The 15,064-nt window shown below is 39.7% G+C and overlaps 1 protein-coding gene across 1 annotated transcript in view; it reads left to right on the plus strand.

Moving 5' to 3' along the window:
- Window positions 1-15,064, plus strand: part of arhgap39 (Rho GTPase activating protein 39) — a 108,328-nt gene that overhangs the window by 49,857 nt on the left and 43,407 nt on the right. The gene's annotated exons all lie outside the window — the stretch shown is intronic.

Consider the following 15,064-nt stretch of genomic DNA (forward strand, 5'->3'; position numbering starts at 1 on the left):
TCCAATGAATTTTCTGTCTAATTGTTTCGGCTCTAACCTTGAATGGCCACTGCTCTGCTGTCAGTGATCTCTGCACATGCTCACATGGAAAACTCTGATTGGAAACACAGTTACACAAGTATGGATAAGACCTTTCTCCAGGAGAGATCTATCTTGGGAAATCAAGTTTCTCTGTTCCCATACCTGATGACAGAAAGAGTTATCTCTAGTGTACATGACGTTGAAGAAATGGGATTACATGCATGTTATTGTCAGTTTTCTGCAGTAAACACACTGAATGGTAGTTGAACATCACAGCATACCTACTACCTGTATTTCTTTGATATAAACAGCCTGCTGGCTAATTGAGAAGTTTCTAAAATTAGACAGAAAGTGCTTCTGCTATAATTAGATTTCAGTGGCCACATGCCAAAGACACATACAGAGAGAGCTGTTTGATCATGACAGTCAAAGCATGTAAATGCTCATGTTGGCATGTATATCTGCTGGATAACATGTGTGTGTGTGTGTGTGTGTGTGTGTGTGTCTGTGTTCATTGCAGATTTAATCATGGTAACAGCTGGTGTATCCTGCTAAACTAATTCATATGCTCACTTACCAAAGACTGCTTTGTGCAAAACCCTGCTGAGCTGCAGTGAGCAGGTGTGTGTGTGTGTGTGTGTGTTTGTGTGTGTGTGCCACTGGCTGTGACGATGGAGGCAGAGGATTTAAGAGTGAAGGAGCAGGAGAAGAGCAGGGGATAAAGCAGAGATGGAAGGAATGTGTGAAAGGACGAGTCTGTAGTTTTACTCCATCATTACTCCTGCGACCAAATCACACACCGCTGTCGTCAGGTGAACATTGAACATTGGATGTCAGAACTGTCCATTTCTCAGGTACCATAAAAATACTAATTAAAAAAAAAAAGCGAATCATTTTAGAATTTTGGGTACTACAAGTTCATCTCTGAGCCTTTTTATAAGGTTATGGATGAACAGTCTGATCATATGTTAGACGGGAGGTGGCCTCTCTGTCTACCTCTGCCTTTTTGTCCCCCCACCACCTCCACCCCTCATCTGTCCTTGTCCCCGTCCCTCATCCCATTCATACCTTATAAAAGTGTTGTCAAACTGCTTGGCTGTCTCCCAGCAACAGTGTCACAGTGATGTTACTGAGAGAAATGTTCTGGCAGACGGACTGCAAACTGACCTTTGTAAGAGGAGGGAAGAGGAGCAATCAGTGATGCCAGAGTCACACTCATGTTGCTTTATTACAACGTCACACAGTGGGGTGAAGCTCACTGCAGTCTCTGCCCAAAGTCTGCTTCTTGTCTTTATGTTTCAGTACATTTGAATTCAAGCTGAGTCGAATGAAATTGAATGGGAACGACCTGAATTGAATTCAGCTGATTGTTTCTACTTTTAGCACCCAGAGTTCTTAATTAATCCATAATTCACAGCGCAGCTTCCGTCAGTGGGGTTAGATGAAGCTCTCCGGAGTAAGTGTGGAGTTGTTCTCTGCAGTGGTATCTCTGGGAAAGCTTTCCAGGGATTGAACTGTCTACTCTGAGACAGCTAGGTGTGAAAACAGCCTCAGACTGTAGGAGGTTTGATTCCCACAGGGTTATCAAGGCTGAAGCTGTATGCACACATAACACTCCAAGGAGCTCTGAGTCAAAGCTTGAACCAAACAGCACATGTAAGCAGACCACCCATCAGCTGATACTCTACTGCTTCTGTTTGCAGAGGTGCTTTGCATGTTGTGGTGGTGTTGAACCTGCTAGGGCCTTGCAGACATGATGTTTGTGTTTTTGCATCATTTTGCTGGGTTTATTGTTGATTAGTCAGCAGAGGAGGCATGTGCTGTGTTAAATACTTTTTTTTTGATGAAAGGCTCTAGCAATGAACCTGACATTAGAGCTAGAATGTTGTTTGGATTCTTGGTTTGATTGTTGGCTGTTTTTTATGTTTCTCCATAGTGAATGACATGTGGGACACTCAAGAACAATACATGATGGAAACAGAGTCCATCATCTGTACTTGTGACCAGCGTACATGTCCTTTTTATCATCTGTTAAAATACAGATGGGTGACAAATGCAAGTAAAAAGGCAACATAATGGTCTCTGTGTTTGTGGAAGCACTGCCACTGACAATTTGGTATTCTCCTGACCTTGAAATGTGTCTTTTCAAATGAGGCAAAGAAAAAGCCAGTTGTTTTGGCAGACACAAGGTCATAGAAGCTGTGCTGAGAGTAGACGTCTCAGAACCAAGTCTGTTTCTGGAACTAAAATCACTACGCTGTGTGCAGCAAATAAAGAATGATGCTTAAAAAGTAAATAAGCTCTTTAAAAAATCTTAATATAACACTCTCCTACCAGCACATGGATTTAAATGGACTTAAAAAGTGAAAGTGTAATGTGGTTATAGTAGGAACATTGATAAAGCAGTCTGCACTGATTATAAATGGACAGTGTTTCACACAGGTTGAGAGTTTACCTGTAGTGGTGTGTGACGGTGCAGCGTGTGATGGGTGGGTTCAGTAACAAACTAGTCAAACAAAGGTTTATGAATAACAAAGTTATTCATATAAGTTATTCAGAATAGGAAATACAAAAAATGTAAAAACACTCAAGGTCCTCTTATTGGAAACATTTTTAGATCTTTCACCCACATCTTTTAGCCTTCATCAGTGGATGGAGTTTGTTCAGACAGCTGATGTCTGTTTCTAGTGGTCATTCAACCTCTTGTTCAGGGTCCTTGCTGTTTCACTGATGTTCCCCACAGCTGTCACATGTGATGTCATGATGATGTCATACACCACTGCAGTCTTCCTCTCACGTGGGTTCTGTCTTTATAGTCCTAGCAGAGATGTGAAGGTGTTGAATGGTTTGTGTTAAGTGCTGACTCTCTGGTTAGATGGTCAGACAGTTCAGTCCCTCTGTGGCCACGTTTCCTCTGCAGGAACTTTCTCCAAGGACAAAGAACCTTTTGAGGAACTCGCTTCCTGGACCTGTGTTTCCACTGGAGGAACCAGAGTCTAAATTAAGTTCCTGGGAGATTGTTTTACCCCTCAAAAAGTCCCTGCTGGGGGGGTAGTACTTTCCAAAAGTACAGGACCTTTGGGGGCGGGGTTTGCAGGGATGACTTTCACCGATCAGTCAAACACAAAGCGCAGCTGCTTCTAATTGTATCTTGCTTCATTCACTAAACAACAAAGTAATCTAGTATCAATATAGGACCAGTTTAGGACGAGGGGAGGACATTTCCCTCGTCCACTCGTTTAAAAAAGACGAGAGAGAGAGAGACAGTATGGTGGTGGTGGAGTGAGAAGAGCAAGTGGCGGTAGTGAGAACAAAGCAGTTAATGAGAGAAATAAAACATTATTTTCTGATTTTTTCATGGCAGTTACTTTCTAAAGTACAAATAAATAACCATCAAACACTCAACAGATGATCTACTGTGGAGACAGATGCTCTTTGTTTTTTATTTAATTTCCTCCTCTGCATTTCTCCTTCTCATTCATTCATTACATCCAACTCTTGCAGCAGTAAACACCAAGACAACAGGACAAATCTGTGTTGTTTTGAATTTGGATTCTATCTACCTGGGTGGGTCTTAATCTACCTGGGCCCAGTTAGAGCCTATGTATGCGAAACACTGAATTAATATGGGTGAGTCTTACAGCCAGGCACGTTAAATAACGTGTCTCCACTGGTTGCCTAGCAACTTCACGCTGACAAGACTCCAGGAAGACACTGCATCAGGCCAAAAAATAGTCCGGGATATAAATTGAGTTTAAGAGGTGCTGGTAGGTGGATTTTCTTACTTTCGTCAGAGACAGGCTAGACGTTTCCCCTCCTTTCCAAACTTTATGCTAAGCTAAGCTAAGCTAACCAGCTGCTGGCTGTAGCCTCATATTTACTGTACAGACATGACAATACTGTCAATCTTCTCAACTAACTCTCCCCCAAAAAAGACAATAAATGTAGTTTCCAAAATGTTGAACTGTTCCTTTAAACTTGTGTCTTATTCAACTGTGATTTTTTGTGGCTGTTTAAATTGCGCTAAAGATGATGAATTCAAATGAAGCATTTAGGTGTTTAGTTTACTAAGATTCCAGTTTTCTGATTGACAGCGTGGATTGTGGCAGCATATTTATTTAAACTAGCGGCTAACAACCAGCAGCTAACAATTAATTTTTTTGACTAAATATAGAAATCTGAATTTAAAAGCTCTGATTAAACATGACAGTGTTGCAAAGTGTTCAGTGCACATCAGTATCTTTCAGAGTGTGTGTTAACAGTGTCTCTCAGGGAGGACTGTCGCCAGCTAAACTGGGTCATTTGGAACACCAACACATCAACCAATTATGGCCAATTAATCCTACTATCTCCACTCTGGATCTCTCTATTTAACTGACTGGTTCTGCTCCATTTGACAAGCATTCACTCTGACAGCTGATGGACCATTTCTCCGTCTCTCTCTCCCTAAATTCAATTCAAATTGCTTTATTGGCATGAACAAAAATATGTTGTTGCCAAAGCAGTTTACAGAAAATTCACATATTATGTATTAAATACACAAGTGCCACATATGCAGGTTCTATATTATACTGATGTAGTCCATTCTTTGATTGCTACACAATACAATAGAGTATAATACAATTTAATACAATTACTTAATACCATAATGCTGTAGTCAGTATGTCCTGCAGGATGTGGCAGGCAGATACATATTTAGCTGCCAGAGGACCTGCTGTCCCTTCACCCAGGAGAACTGCCAGTTTCTCCTCTGGGGTTTGGAACATTTGGAAGTTTGGTATTTTTTTGGGTATTCCCCCCTAGTGGAAGTCTCTCATTGAAGAGAACTTGGGAGGAGGAAGTGCATCACTGTCTCTCACAAACACACTCGTCTATGCGCAGCCATGTCTGTCTGTATCTTCTTGTTTGTCCTGCCAGTCGTCTCTGCTTCATATCTCTGACAGAGTGGACATACTAAGCCTATTTATATTCTCTGTTTAGAGTCAAATTTCAATTTAGTTAACTTTGGGTTTTTGTTTCATTTCTGTTCTAAATGTGGATCTTTTGACTGATTCATAATTAGTTTTATTGTGTTGTATTGTTTTGAATCAGTGCTGATGGAGCCTGGTTGGTTAGCCTCATCTTCAGCTGACTGTGGGGCTTTTTTCAAGGTTTAGCTCTTGGGTTTTTAGTGTTTTGAAGGGAAGTGTGTCTTTTGGGCTTGAATCGGGCTTGTCCAAAATGTTATTGCCTGTTTTTGTATGTTAAACAGTAATGGGAAATGTCCCAGTTGTGCTCTGCAGGCATTATTTGGTGTTTTCCTTTGAATGTTTAGAGTTCTTTGACAGAATTCAGTATGGAAGACATCTACTGGGTGTTTGTCCCTTGAGCCATGTTCCAATCTACTGAGCAGCCCCAGACCTCACTTCCATATAAAGCTATCGGTAAAATTACATTATCAAATATTTTTGTCCAGATTCTAATTGGAATGATAATGTTGAATAACTTGGTTTTTAATGCATACATTGCCCTGCATGCTTTTTTTTGAGTGCATTTATTGCCATATCGAAATTTCCAGATGCAGATATGTTCAGACCAAGGTAAGTATAATTCTTTTTGTGTACAATTAGGGTGTTTTTCAAAGTAAAATGATATTTGTTTTCAAGACATACATCCTTTCTTTTTTGTTTGAAAGATCATGATTTGGGTTTTCTTAAAATTGACATCCAAGGCCCAGTTCTGGCAGTATTGTTCCAGGTCAGGTTATGTTGAAGACCATCACTGGTAGGGGACAACAGAATAAAGCAGGTATCTAATCTCTGTGTCAAAGAGTGAGAGGCCCGGAGCTGCTGAACGGTCCAACTGGTCTGCAAGTTCATTTATATACAGGTTGAATAATGTAGGACGTAAACAGCATCCTTGCTTCACACTACGTCCTTGAGTAAAATACACAATACTATAACACCTGTTCCACTTTGAAGGATTTTGAAGAAAAGTCCTTCATGCCAAACAAAGCCTTTTTTTAAAATTGATAAAACAAGCAAGCATTGTATGAATGTGTGTGAATGATTAGATTTCTTCTGATGGGCAGGTTGGGACCTTGCATGGTAGCCCCTGTACCCATTCAGTGTATGAATGTGTGTGAATGGGTGAATGTGATTTGTAGTGTAAAAGCGCTTTGAGTGGTCGGAAGACTAGAAAGGCGCTATAGAAGTACAGTCTATTCACCATTTACCATATGATCGGAGGTTTGGTAATTTGAAAGAAAGCCAATTTGACATTTACCAAGTATGCTTTTTTCTTGAATACAGGTTAGTATCCTGGAATTCAGGAAACTACATAATATTTTTCTAAGGTTGCTGCTGACACAGATCTCTCTGTAGTTACTGGGATCTAATTTATTTCCATTGTTATATATCGGGGTGATCAGAACCTGGTTCTAGACATCAGGAGAGCAGCCAGCAGCACCATGGTGAGCAGTTTAACAACTGCAGTTTGCAAGTCAGGGTTTGTTCTTCAGTGTTTCATTTTTGATGCAATCCGTACCACAAGCTTTTTTTGAATTAAGATGTTTACCTGTTGGTTTAGAAAGCTGAAAGCTGTTACCAGCTTGCAGATGCACTGTGAATACCTTTTTTCTGTAGCTTTGCTTTTTATAGTAAAGGCTGTCTCAATGTGTGCATGTATGCCAGTGCACCCCGACTGTGTGCATGTGGGCCATGTAATATTCCTAGCACTCTTTTACACATATCACCCCACAAAAAGAATAGCCTCTCTTCCTCCGTCTGCCTTTTTTCACAAAGTAGAATGATAGAAAGTTGGAAATGATGCAAAAACAAAAAAGAAGACCAGATGTTGTTGTCCATCCTCCTTCCTCCTTTCTCTTGCATCAAATTGATATCAACTGAAAAGACATTTCTCCACTCTATACGTGCCAATGATTGCAGCCCCCTATTAAACTCATTGAGTTTTAGACTGGATTGGTTTTATTAGTATTATAAGAAATAATTCCATTCCTTCTGGAGCCTCGCACTGTTATTGGATTGTTACTGTATACTTTGGTTAAATTAAAAGGGTCACAGTAATGTTGGATTGATAAGATGACACATTTGAGATGTTGTCAACTGTGAAGAAAATGAAAAAAAGATCTATTGTCTTATAGTGTTGTAGCAGGAGCACAGTGTGTAAGTGTCAGGGCCAAGTCACCACAGTAAAGCTTGTGAATATGTCTGTGTACATATTGCTTCTTCACACTCAGTCACTAGTACCTATATTATTATTACTGAGATCAGACATTTAACCTGCTCATCATTGCCTACAAGTCAACTGTATTGTACATCTGTGGTCGTGGAAACTGATCAATACAACCAAGTACAATAAACGTAAATCTTTTATTTTTTAATGTAATTGTATCTACCTGCCTGCTTTTTTCATGCCGGTATAATACTGCACAGTATTTACAGTATTGTTCTTAGAAAATGACTAAACATATTAGAACTTGTTAAGGTTCTCTTGCTCCTCGTCATCTGGACAGTATGAAAAACATACTAACATGAGGTAACAAAGTTGACCATGATACTTTATGTAAAACACCTTTTATAGAAACCTGCACATTTGAAAATCGATTTAATTAAAATTTCATCCTCCTGCTGCAAGGACTCCAAATCATTTTAAAAAATCCTCCTTTCTGTGTTTTTTGCAATATAATGTATTCTTATGCTCATTTATGAACACTAGATGGCAGCATAGCATTTGACTCACATTAAACAGTTATTCTGTTTTCATACAAGACACTACCAACTACACTACATAGGTGTGAATTATTCTGCCATAATGTTTATAGTAAAGGCTTGTAATGGGCCTTGTAATGTTCCTAGCCCGCTTTTAAACATGGCATTGAATTACTTTTTTGCTGGTAAAACAGGATGAGTAAGGGGGGGTGGGGGGGGGGGGCTAGGGTGTCATCATGACACACAGTTAAGCGGCCACCATGACAGTGCCTTCTTTGGCAATGTGTGTGTGGTTACCACAAATGACCTGTTTCCACATGCTGGTGTTGTCTGTATGAAAGAGGACGTTGTTTTTGATTTTTTTGCTGTTGCATATGATGTAGTGGTAAACAGTTGTTCTATATAGGACAAGAGTGTTACCTCCCTCTCCAGCGTTGCTACAGTTAGCAGGGTATTCTACCTCTCTGCAGTAGCTGTTGTTGCTTGGTTCTGTCTCCACCCTCTGCTCCAACTGTCACAATCACAAAGCTAGCTAATTTTCCGATGTTTTAGGCCAATATTTCTTTTAAAAAACAGATTTGTCACTTCTTTCAACATTGCAGATGAAGAGATGTCTTTGTCTTCTGTCTCTTATCTCACCTCCAGGTTTTGTGTCAGACTAGCAGAAGCAGTTGTTTTGCTCTTTGCTTGTCTTTCAGGTTTAGATGTGCTGGAGAACTTCTCTCTTTTTGGTGGTATAATAGATACTTTTGTTGCTATTTGTCCTCCTTTTCACTCTCTGTACCCTTGTGTTGCTATTCACAGGTTATCGCTTTCCTCTATTTTATTTTTTCATCTAAGAGTTGAGGGTATTTAAGGAGCTCATTTTGTGTGTGTGACCTTGCTGGTCGGCAGTTGGTTTCTCTCTCTCTCTCTCTCTCTCTCTCTTTCTCGCTCTCTCTCTCTCTCTCTCTGTTATACTGTAAATTCAGCCCTAAGCATTTAAAGGAGCTTTAATTTTTTACAGTGTGGGTCTTATTTTTGTATTTTTGGCCATAATTTCTATTAATAAGAATAACATAGCACTCACCAAGTTGATAGCTGAGTTCTGGGAACAGAGTGACATCACTGCTACAACAACCTCTGATAGGTCAAGAAACACAGACAGGTTGGAAACAAACCCTCAGATTAGACACATTTATCGGGAAGAGGAAGACAATGAGGGATTATTAGCAACATTTCCAGTTCACTTCATGTTTGACCTCCAAAAAGATGTTTAGATCAAGAGGTAAACCTCATTAAACTCAAACATATACTAATGTAATTCTTTCCCTTATTGAAATGATCATTATATAATGACTTGATGATGTTGCCGTCAATTCTTCACCACAGTTCCATTCTGCATTGGCAACGTTTCAGGTAGTCTTCCTCACAATCCATATTTTGATGTATTTTGACCATTTTTGTATAAACAATTATTTCCATCACTAAATTACGTCTCTCTTTTGCCTTCACGTTTATAATCAAGAACTCTGCTAAAACAAAGTTTGAACTCTTTCCTCTCTGAGCTCCTTCATCCTTTTACAGCAGAAGTGAAGAAGCACAGCTGGCTGTCTCTTTAGTTTATATTCCAGCTTTGTTTAACAGGCTCAATAACTTAAACATGTTGTTGTTCATGTATTTCTAAGCCATTAGTCATTCACTCCCTGATATTAGCGGATACAGACATCAGCAAGAATTTAACATCTGAAGTATTGACTGGCATGTGTAGCTGACTGATAGTTTTACAGAAGCAGGTGTATCATGGGTATTGGAAGGGACTGGCAGTGGTTGCACTTGAGGAAGAATACTCATTTGGACAGTGCAAACTTGTTCATGGAGTGATGTCAGGGAGCAGCTTCCAGCCCTGTACTGGCTTGGCCTCTTGATCTTGTGATGTGCCAACTGTGTGTCTTTCCTGCCTCCTGCCCCGCTGCTAATTTGAACCTTGATCTTGTCAACTGCAATCACACTGTAAGGTCTGAATGCAAATTCCTCTTCCTTCCTGGCCTTTTGTTCCCAGCTGTAATTGCATCCCATCTGATCACAATACAATATCTATCTCACAATACCTTCCCGAACCCTTTGATCAATACCTATTTACATAGTGTCTAATCACTGCTGTTGTTACCATAGAAAAGTGTTTCTCTCTCATTGCTCTGGCTCAGTTTACTGCCTCAGACACACTCTGTGTCGGTAAGCTCACCCTATCATGGAATACTAATAAATCACCTCCACTACAGCAAACTTTGAACAAGGACTTGAGTGGTTTTCTTCAACACACTTCAGTATCTTTTGCGATGCGTCAGCTGTCAGACTGTGGTCGATGCTGGGTCTTCCCCTCAGCCAGAGGAAGAGGATGTAGCTGTTAAGCTACGCTGTCAATACTGCTCAGGCCTGAGTGGATCATCAGATTCAGATTAATTAAATCTCACATCACAACTAGTTTGGAGCCAATCATGGTCCAGTATGCAGCTCACACAAGTGTGGTGTGGAAACTTGAAGCCTCCAGTGCACAAACAATGAGAAAGGACTTTGCAGTGAAGTGTCCAGCAGTTCTTCATCTCTAACTTCACTATCATTGTGCAGAATAAGACCTATTTTCCTAATAAGACCTATTGTGGCTGCAGACACAGCAGTGCACACTACCCTGATTTTCTGACCAGCTGAGGCCAAAGTTCACTTTAGTTGTAGCAAGTCAACAGGTGGAGAAGTTACTGTTGTGCTTCTCTGACTTCTCAGAGTGATGTAACTCTACTCACAGATCCTGCAGTGATGATCTGATGTAGTCCTCAGCATGCCTGTAGCTGCTTTATTATAGGACAAGAGGAGTGGTAGACAGGTGGCACTTTGTCATGCATGCTTATTTGCCGCTGCCACCTGAGATGATGATGGCTGAATAGTGATTTGACAGCTATCTGACTTCTCTGAATTCCTCATGTCTTCACCAGCAGAGAACAAACCAGTTCATGAGTAAAACAGTCTTGGTGTATTAATGGTCATGTTGCTAACTAGAGCTGAGCAATATGGACAAAATCAAATATCACAATATTTTTGACCAAATACCTCTATATGGAAATTGCAACAATATTGTAGGGATGACCATTGGTGCTTTCACATAATATTTAAATAATGAGATTTTTGACAAATAATCATCAGTAATATAGACGTAATGACTAAGTAGGTAAAGGCAAATAATAGAACAGCCAGAACATTAATCCTTCAATCATAGCATAACAGGGGATTAGGACAGCACACCTAGTCAACTGATTTTAATTTTGAATTGCCACACGGACGTTTCGGGCCAAGCGCCCTTCCTCAATCAACACGATCCACAACAGGTGGGCTTAATTATAGACATCCACAACTGACACAACAGGTTCATCCCAGCAGAGGAAGCCACACATATCAGTCATAACATCATAAACAAAATAAACAAAAAAGTAAAAATGACTTATGTCTGGTTCATAAGAAGACCAATAAAAATCAAATCTCATTCATGTGGCACATCATAGAGAATTATGTACAGATCATGAAGAAAATATCTTGAGTTCATAAAAGGAAAATGAAATCTCCTATTCAATCCATTGAGAGTGTGTCTGATATGTCCCCTCTCTGCCCCTGTAGCCTCCTCTCCTTATATTACATATTCACACTTTCTAAGAACATAGTTATGACATCTCATAGAAATCCAATAAACCCAAAACAAAACCAAATTCTGTTCAGTTCATGAGAAACAAATCAAAATACCACTACTATTACTATTACTACTACTACTACTACTAATAAGAAGAAGAAGAGGAAGGAAAATAATAATTTAAAAAATAATAATTAAATAGAATGAAATAAAATGAAATGCAAACACCTCAATCATGTAGCAGATTCTTCACATAAAACAAATGAAACAAGTGATGAAGCATTATCTTCAATTCATAGAAAACAAGAGAATGAAATCTCCTCATTCAACCCCTGGGGAATGAGGGTATCCAGTACGTCTCCCTCTGTAGAAGGATTCTGTCTCTGTGGCATATTCGGTTTCAATACCCATGTAATGTAAGTCTGACAGACTATGGTTATGGCTATTAAAATGCCCAGCCACTGATGATTTATCGTCATGACTGCAGATGGAACACTTATGCTCACAGATCCTCGTTTTAACTCTTATTTTGTTTTACCAACGTAATATAAATTGCATGGACATCTTAACGAATAAACAACATATTTGGTATTGCATGTAATCCTGCCTTTAACCTTAATCTCAACACCAGATTTCAGGTGGGTGAAATGATTACCCTTAATCAAAGTGTACACAATTATGACAAAGAAAGGTACTGCTGGAAATCTGAGAGAAAAAGTGCATGTGACTCTTAGGTAAATCAGACTTCACTAAGAGATCATGTAAATTGGAGGACCTCTTATAAAAATACGTGGGTGGAATTTGGAATGCACTTGCAATGTCCAAAATCCACCAGTGTTCACTCACTACTTTTTGGAGTGACTTGGAGATGGAACTGAATGTAGAAACTAGTGCCAAGCCCTGAGAAGAGATCCCTGGAGAGCTCGGTTTAAGTAACTCTGATCGCTGAACTAGGTGTACCCTCTTAAGATGCTCGTCCAATAATGTCTCTCCACAAGCCCTACACTTAAAATGATCACACAAGACTTTAGCATGTGACTAGAAAGATCCTCCAAATTACAGACTACAAGGTAAACCTCTTTTTAATGCTGGTGAGTGAAAACTCTTCAAATGTAAAAAAGTATTTCTATTGGTTTTCTTTTTATATACTTCCATGTGTATAGAGGTTCCCACTTCTTTCACCAAAACATCCAAAAAAGAGACACATCCAAGATCAAAAGACATTGTAAAGTTAATAGATTCCTTCCTTGAGTTCATGTATGCATTAATTAAGTCATTAGCACTACCACTCCAAATGAGAAATCAATCATCTATATATAATATTTAATGATCTTAGAATAGGGATTATGATGATAATTTTGATTGTGAGGTGAGCGCGTCACAATTGCTATTTTTCATGGATGTGTCTACTGTAGGTAGTTAACTAGCCATGTGAGATGATGATGATATCCCCATTTTAAATCCTGCCTACAAAGCTCTGATTGGTCGATTCTATCTCCAACCAGTGGAAACAGGTCTCAATGGGCTCAACACCAGACCTGTTGTCAGTGAACCAACGTAGGTGGTGATTCAAAGGTCTGGACCCAGGCAGCTTATCATCATTACATCATCTGTTGAAGAGTGGAACCTTGATCAAATGTGTACATAGAAGTTCTACTGACTGGAAACAGTGAGCGTTAATGAAATTTTACTGCAGGTAGTTCTCATAATAACAAACCCTGAAGCTGTCTTTATTGTCATGTATTCCGGCCACTTGAAGCACCATATTAACCTTGTGCAGTGTCTCTATCACAGAGGTCACTGTCCTTGATGCTCTTCATTCTCTCCTCACTCTCTATATTGCTGTGCATGCAGAATTCCCTCAGGGTTCATATTTTTTCTATTTTAATACGAGACACACGTCATAATTTACTATAATGATGAAGATAGCCACTTTGGATTGGTTTCCTCTGATTTCAGTCATCTATCACAGTCAACATCAAGCTGTGTTTTATTTGTGGTTAAAGTGACATTATCATTGCATGCTCAGAAGCACTCCTATCTTAATCTTGTAGATTCACCTCCAAAGAAGATCCTATGTCATTCATAGTTTCCTCTTCATGATGTCTGATAACATAAATGCACTACTAACAGCTTACAGTGCTCGAGTTTCCCACCAACATATAAAAACATGAAGTTAAATCATGAGTCTGCTGTTCTGTATTTTTCTTATTGTCAACAAATCCCACAAAAAACCATCAGTATGTTAGTCTGTCTCTCAACTCTGTCTGCCTACTGAAGATATCAATCAACACACAGATATGAAGCCTCAGTCATTTTAATTTTAAAACTGCTGATCTCTGTAGTTTTTATCAAATGTGACTCAAAAAGGAGGAAATAGTGCATTTTTCTGGACTGTTTTCAGCAGCGGATGAATCCACATTTGGTGGATCTAGTGAGTGTTTCTGGCAGCGGGGTGGTGTGTGTGTGTGGGATTGAATCAGAATAAACTACAGTGTGTATTCATGGTAATAAAGGAACATGTCAGCCAGTGCAACAGTGTGGCTCATTGATACATGTTTTTAGTTGTTTTTGGATAACAACAGAGCTCTACGGCACAGAGGAATAAGATGTATCAGACTTTGATACACACAATATTTGTTAGTTGATCAATTCAGAGAATTAAAACTGATTATCACCTGAGTTTGTGATGCTTCTGGGACATTTTCCAGAATCCTGCCAAATGATTGGTGCTGGAGTCAGTATCATCCTCCTCTGTTTAACTCATTCCCTGTGTGCTTGCTCAACAGTTATTGATTGACCTCTTATATTATCCATCAACAACTGGTCTGAAGGCTTTAAGTACACAGCAGCATGAAGCCAGCACACATGCACGCTGTGTGGTTCTTAAAATATATGTGTGTGTGTGTGTGTTGTTTTGCTGTGTAGGTGTGTATGAGTCATATTAAAGCCTCCCTTCCTCCTTCTGGGATACAAACAGCTGCGTTAGAGATAAAGAAAGAGGAGAATATGTGTGTGTGTGTGTGCAGGCATACGCTGGAGCAGACTGCTATGTGCAGAACTATGTGAGTGGGCTTCCATTTTATTATTCATAATATGTGGTCGCTGTGTGGCGGCTGTGGCTCAGGAGGTAGGGCGGGTTGTCCACTAATCAGAAAATCGGCAGTTCGATTCCCGCCTCCTCCAGTCCGCATGTCGATGTGTCCTCAGGCAAGAGACTGAACCCCTAATTGTTCCTGATGGCTGTGCTATCAGTGTGTGAGTGTGTGTGATGAGATTTCCTCTGATGGGCAGGTTGAGATCTTGCATGGTACCCCTGTACCCATTTAGCATATGAATGTGTGTGAATGGGAGAATGTGATTCATGGTGTAAAAGCTGTTTGAGTGGTCGGAAGACTAGAAAGGGTGCTATAAAAGTACAGTCCCTTTACCATCTGTGGAATCCCTTTGCAGTGTTGTTAATAACCTACTGTGCACTTTTATATGCGACTGCTTCTGTTACTGAACAAAACATGTTTGATTCAACATTGGTGTGTGATAGGTCTTTCCCAGAGAGAAACCTCTGCAGCACAGGAGAACAAGCCCAGTCACTGCTCTGAGTTTCTCTTTTTAACAGAAATATCACCTTCATTCACTTATTTCCAATTTCTTCTACAGTACTTTTGTGCAAAGAGGAATA

This window comes from Thunnus maccoyii, chromosome 7 (assembly GCF_910596095.1).
Source record: "Thunnus maccoyii chromosome 7, fThuMac1.1, whole genome shotgun sequence".
NCBI classification, from domain to species: domain Eukaryota; kingdom Metazoa; phylum Chordata; class Actinopteri; order Scombriformes; family Scombridae; genus Thunnus; species Thunnus maccoyii.